The sequence below is a fragment of the Stegodyphus dumicola genome, chromosome 1 (genome assembly GCF_044657685.1).
Source record: "Stegodyphus dumicola isolate Sdum_Otavi_A_Nest chromosome 1, ASM4465768v1".
NCBI lineage: Eukaryota > Metazoa > Arthropoda > Arachnida > Araneae > Eresidae > Stegodyphus > Stegodyphus dumicola.
Window position 1 is genome coordinate 35,657,138 of NC_140768.1, and position 5,373 is coordinate 35,662,510.

The window sequence follows — 5,373 nt, forward strand, 5'->3', positions numbered from 1 at the left end:
GATTATATAACAGTTAACTTAGTTTCCGTTATATAATTATTATATAAGTTAACTGCTATATAATTATTAATACTGTTAAGTGAATCTAGCGCCAGAGTATCGCTATGGTAAACAAATACTAGAGTGAATTTTAAAGAATGATTTATTCTATTGTGGTTTATGCGCTGTCGGCGAAGTAGATTTAATTCAATCCAATAAGTTTAAATGAAATGCAAGAAAAAATGCGTATAATTTATTATTCCGTACAAGGAAGTCATGTGGTGTACACATCAGATTTTTTACTATACTGCATTCAAACTTATTTCCTCGAATTTCATTTTCTCAAAAGGGCAAAAATGCATAAAAACTCAAATTATCTTCATTAAAAATTGTAAAATACAGAGAAACATAAACCACCCAATACAGTTAACAAAAACAATTTTTACAATTAAAATTACAGTTTCTACGCAAAAACGAAACAAATAGGCCAGAGGGCAAGAAGACAGATTTTTCGGTGCACAAAATTGAAAGTTTACTTTTGGTCCTCCCACTTGGCAAAAAGACACTGAAAATGGTATAGAAACTGCCTATAGTATACTGATCAGGGCAGCCAATGCTTCTGATAGAGGGGGGGGGGGCGTCGGAACAAAATCGTCGTCGCTACTGCTAATATCCGCGAACCTCCAAGTATCCTGAAAATATTCGCCTCTACATATGGCGTTGGTGTCAGATATATATAACTTCGAATAGTCTCGGTGTCTCCTCTATTTCCTACGGGGACGTATTCATTAATGCTTTCCCCTGTCAATATGGTTTAAATATATTTTTCTAACATGCTCCTCAAAGTTTGAACGTGGACTTTTGATACATCCTGCATAATACAGCTCATTATTAATATCACAGAAAAATATTTCTTCAACCCTAACATCTAATTTTGTTCCAAAAGGACTAAGAAAAAAGATTTCAAATTACTAACTTTATTTTCTGTTTCTCTCAGGAAAATAAGCGTCATAAAATAACAAAATCATACATGTAGCCAAATATTTATTTATTAAAAATGACATAGTAAGTATGAAATAGCCTATCATAAGAGGACATGCATTCAGAAATTCATTACATCTGTTATTAGCTCTAAATTTTTGTCTTTATAATCTAAGAACTATAATTCGAGTATCAGTTTATATATACACTGAAATTCAAAACGATGACTTCATTTTCGAGCAATATTATATTAAATGACAATTATCGTGACAGATTCTTTCAATATTATCACTCTTTTGGCAGAATTCTGTTAATTATTTAATCATGTATTCAACCTTGAGACTGTTATGACCTTCGAATTGCATCTTCAAAGCTATGAATATGAATGAATATGAATGAGAAGTCCTTAGGTAAGGTTAGGTTATTTAATTACGGCAACGCCTCGAGGGCTATCTGCCTAAGGGGAGGGATGCCTTCGTGGAAGACTTTCTAAGGGAAACTGGCTCGTATACACGTTACACATTGAAAAAACCACGAAAACACCCATGCAACCAGCCCGTTTACGGGATTCGAACCTCGGACGGAACTACCAGTGTTCAGCCACTTTACCGCTCGGCCGCTGCGAGAAGTCCTTAATTAATCCTTAATTTTTCTCAACAGTAATGTTAAGAGATCGTGTATTTATCATATTTTCAAAAATAAAAGCAACGGATTGACAGCAGCATCCACCAATTTCACTTAACGAATCATGCAATGTTACAATTCCATAATACACAATTATTAATGTGTATGTACATTATGAAAATTTTACCTACTCTTTTAGTATGTCTTAAAAACTTCTGATTTTAGTTTCCTAACAATGGCAAATTTCTAAAAACAATTTTTAAAGGAATCATTATTACTTCAGAAAAACGAGGCAAATAAAATTTTCTTAGAATGATGATAATGAAATTACTAATTAACCGTAAATTATAGCCGCTCCGATAATGCCATTAAAATTTATAATAAGTACAGACTATTTCATCCAATTCTTTTTATTACAATTTTTCAGGAAAGACAGCATTTTGTGTTAATTAGCTATTATAATTAGCATGCTCCCTGATGTAAGACATAAAATGGAAAATTTTAAGACATTCCTTTGTAAACTGGAGATAACTCTTTTTTATTAGCAAATCAGGGGATACAATTTTAGCCCACTAACATAACTGCTAAATTCGATGATTTCAAGCTTTAATACCGACTTTTTCTGCAGTATTTTACTATGTAACCCGTAAAACAAAAATGCTCGAGTCACAACCCACAACTAACGTCAAGCCAAACTTGGACAACATGCGGTTATGTACGTACGTCACCGCAAGTTGATCTTTGACCTTTAAATCTCCTAAATCATTTAAATGATGGGCTTTATCTAATACCGGAGACAAGCATTTTAAGTACATAACGCATTAAGAATGTCATGTTCTTATACAAAAGGCTTACTTCTGGGAATCTTCTTTGTTGACAATACGTTTTGTCACAGCCACAAACCGCATGGATGGCTACCAATTCACAAAGGTTTGAAAACCGCAAATATTTCGTAACCAATTAGTAGACATGCCTTCGCTGAATTCATCATAAAGTATTGCACAGAAATTTTGAAATCTTATTAAATACTGCCTAGTGAGTACAGATGAAATGCGAAATTAAAGAATTTTAACTTAGGAACGTATTGTTGCAAAACCGGGTTGAATGTCTTTTTTGTGGTAAAGATGGGGTTAGAAATCATAGTTTCTTGATTATTTCTCTTCAGATGCTTCACTGGTTCTTGCCATATTCGATGCCTAACCAAAGTATTCAAATACTGAAATGAATTACTAATGTAAAAATGTCTTAAAATGACATAATATCATTTCAAAATAAATTGGCTTTTTGATATAAGAATTGCTTTTTTAACAAGTCTTTAAAAATATTCTGAACAGTTACATTACGCTTTGCTATATCATCCATTTATCCTCCACGAAATTCGGTTAAGTTTCGTCATTGCTGGAAATGTTAAATCCTTAACCCATTCAGTCCCAATTTATTTGTTTGTTTCAACTGACTTGATTTTTTCCTCTTGGTAATTATGACAAATACTTGAAAAATATAATTTTAAACATTTTATTTTAAAATGGGGGGATTCCATGGACCTGAAACAAATATGTCCCACTGGGTGGTAACGGTCCCATTTTGGTGGTAACGGTGGGACAAATGTCCACTGGTGTTTCACTGGGTGGTAATGGTGGGACATATGTGTCCCATTAGTGCTAAGTTAGAAATGATGCCTACTACCAGTGGGACATCAACTCGTAGGTAGCAAATCGATCCGTGTAATTCCCTCCACGCTTCTTTAAGTATCTATAAGGTGTTTCTCCCACTTCCCTAGCGTGTCTTCGTAGTGTAACGGTAGCACGCTGGGCCAATATTCCAGAGGTCCGTGGTTCGATTCCCGGCGAAGGCGGTTGCCTATTTTTCATCTTTTCTGCTTCCAACTAACCTAATGACTCTACAAGTGGCGCCCGAATTAAAAGGGCTGTGGATGATGATTCTCCGCACCCAGGATTTGGCCACTAGGTCCCCTAAAACCCTAGTCGCCCTTTAAAAAAGAGGAGTATATAAGGTATTTCTCCCACTTCCCTAGTGTGCCTTCGCAGTGTAACGGGAGCCCGCTGGGCCGGTATTCCAGAGGTCCGTGGTTCGATTTCCGGCGAAGGCGGTTGCCTATTTTTCATCTTTTCTGCTTCCAGTTAACCTAATGACTCTACATATCTAACTGGGACTTACATAACCCAATGGGACTGCGCACCAGCTTTCGGCTTCCAATAATTTAAACTTTTTATTGAAACATTTTTTTTTCAGTTTCCAGTAAAACTACAATCTGCACTTTAATGGATTTCAGGGCAAAGTAGAGTTAAATCTGCAGTCTACACTCTCAAAAGAAGGCATTTAATTTTACCTATGAATGTGTAGGTTTTCTTACTCTTTTTGTCTAAAGTAAATGTCGAGAAACCTAGTGAACTCTTAAGCGACTTATCGATGATCACTAAAGATATAGATTCAAGAAGTGTTAACTACTCTTTATTTTACTCAAAATAAGATGAACAGTTGGCCCCTTTCTTGCGCTTACAACAAAGCCTCCACTCGGGTTTAAACTCAGAAATAAGAACTAAATTATAACTAAAGACTTAGCTGAAGCTAAGACAAGTATGTAACGTAGTTGGCCCTTTATTTAAACTAGCCGGCTAATATCAAAAGGCACGTAATTTACGGCCGAGCGTAACACCTTCAAGAAAGAGTTAGCCCGGAGGCAAACACGCGCTACTCAGGATTCCTAGCTCTCTCTCACGAAGTAAGTTGAACCTTCCTTAAATACTACTTCTAACTCATTTGCATTTAACGCGACTCTAAAAATTCATTCAGGTAGGGAGTTGTAAGTGGAAACAAGAATTGGTAGGAAATAAAATAACTGTTATAAAATTAAAATATACCTTACAAATGGAACAAAAATAAACAAGCAAAATAATTTCACACACCAAATGTAAACATTTTCTCAAGATTTCCGTTCTTTAAGTACTAGCTCTTCTGATAGCCTTACATCAGGAAAATACTCACATAAATCTCGTCTTATCAATCACTGTAATCATTGCACCTTGATCGCAATTAACTTAAAAAAGTTAACTATCACCAAATTATTTATGCTGTATTAATGTTACTATACAAATGAATTCTCATGGGCACACTGTCACATTTTTGTATGTATATATTTATTGCGCAAGCTGCAAGTAACTTTATTCTATCTTGCATTAGAGATGACTGTCAAGGTAAAAATTATAAGGTAATATTGGATTAGACTTCCTTTATTTGGAGGAATAAATGGTACTTACGTATTATCGCGTCGATCGTGAAACTGTCGCCAAGCAGAGCAGTTTAACGCCAATTACGGTAAGAGTGACGTAACAACACACTTATAAGATATGCGCTTTCGTTTTCATATATAACCCTTTATAATGAAACTTCTTGAAAAGCCACTTTTTCGCTTAATGAACAAGGGTATAACTTAACTGATATTGCTGTACTTTTTCCTTGCATTTTGAGATACAACTGATCAAAATTTGAGGCCAGCCTTCTAGAGAATAGCAAGAAGTGGATTATTTTCAAAAGTTATAAGATCCCACCATAAATAAAACATACGAAATCGTCAGTTACGACAAAACAATAATAGATACGAACAATTACCTGTAATTCAGTAAACCCTAAGGGTTTAACCAAATGCTAAAAATCGGTGAAAGCCTTTATTCGAAGCATAAAAACCAAGCGGTTCGAATATTTATTGTTTTTTAAATAAAGATGCGTTACTTCTTTCACAATTCCATAGGAACGACGGCGCAACTTTGG

At 34.9% G+C, this 5,373-nt stretch overlaps 1 non-coding gene across 1 annotated transcript; it reads left to right on the top strand.

The window, feature by feature from the left end:
- The first annotated feature begins 3,367 nt into the window (after positions 1–3,367).
- On the top strand, positions 3,368–3,439 carry TRNAI-AAU (transfer RNA isoleucine (anticodon AAU)). The gene has a single exon. It is a non-coding gene; the product is annotated as a tRNA-Ile (tRNA).
- Positions 3,440–5,373: the final 1,934 nt, after the last annotated feature.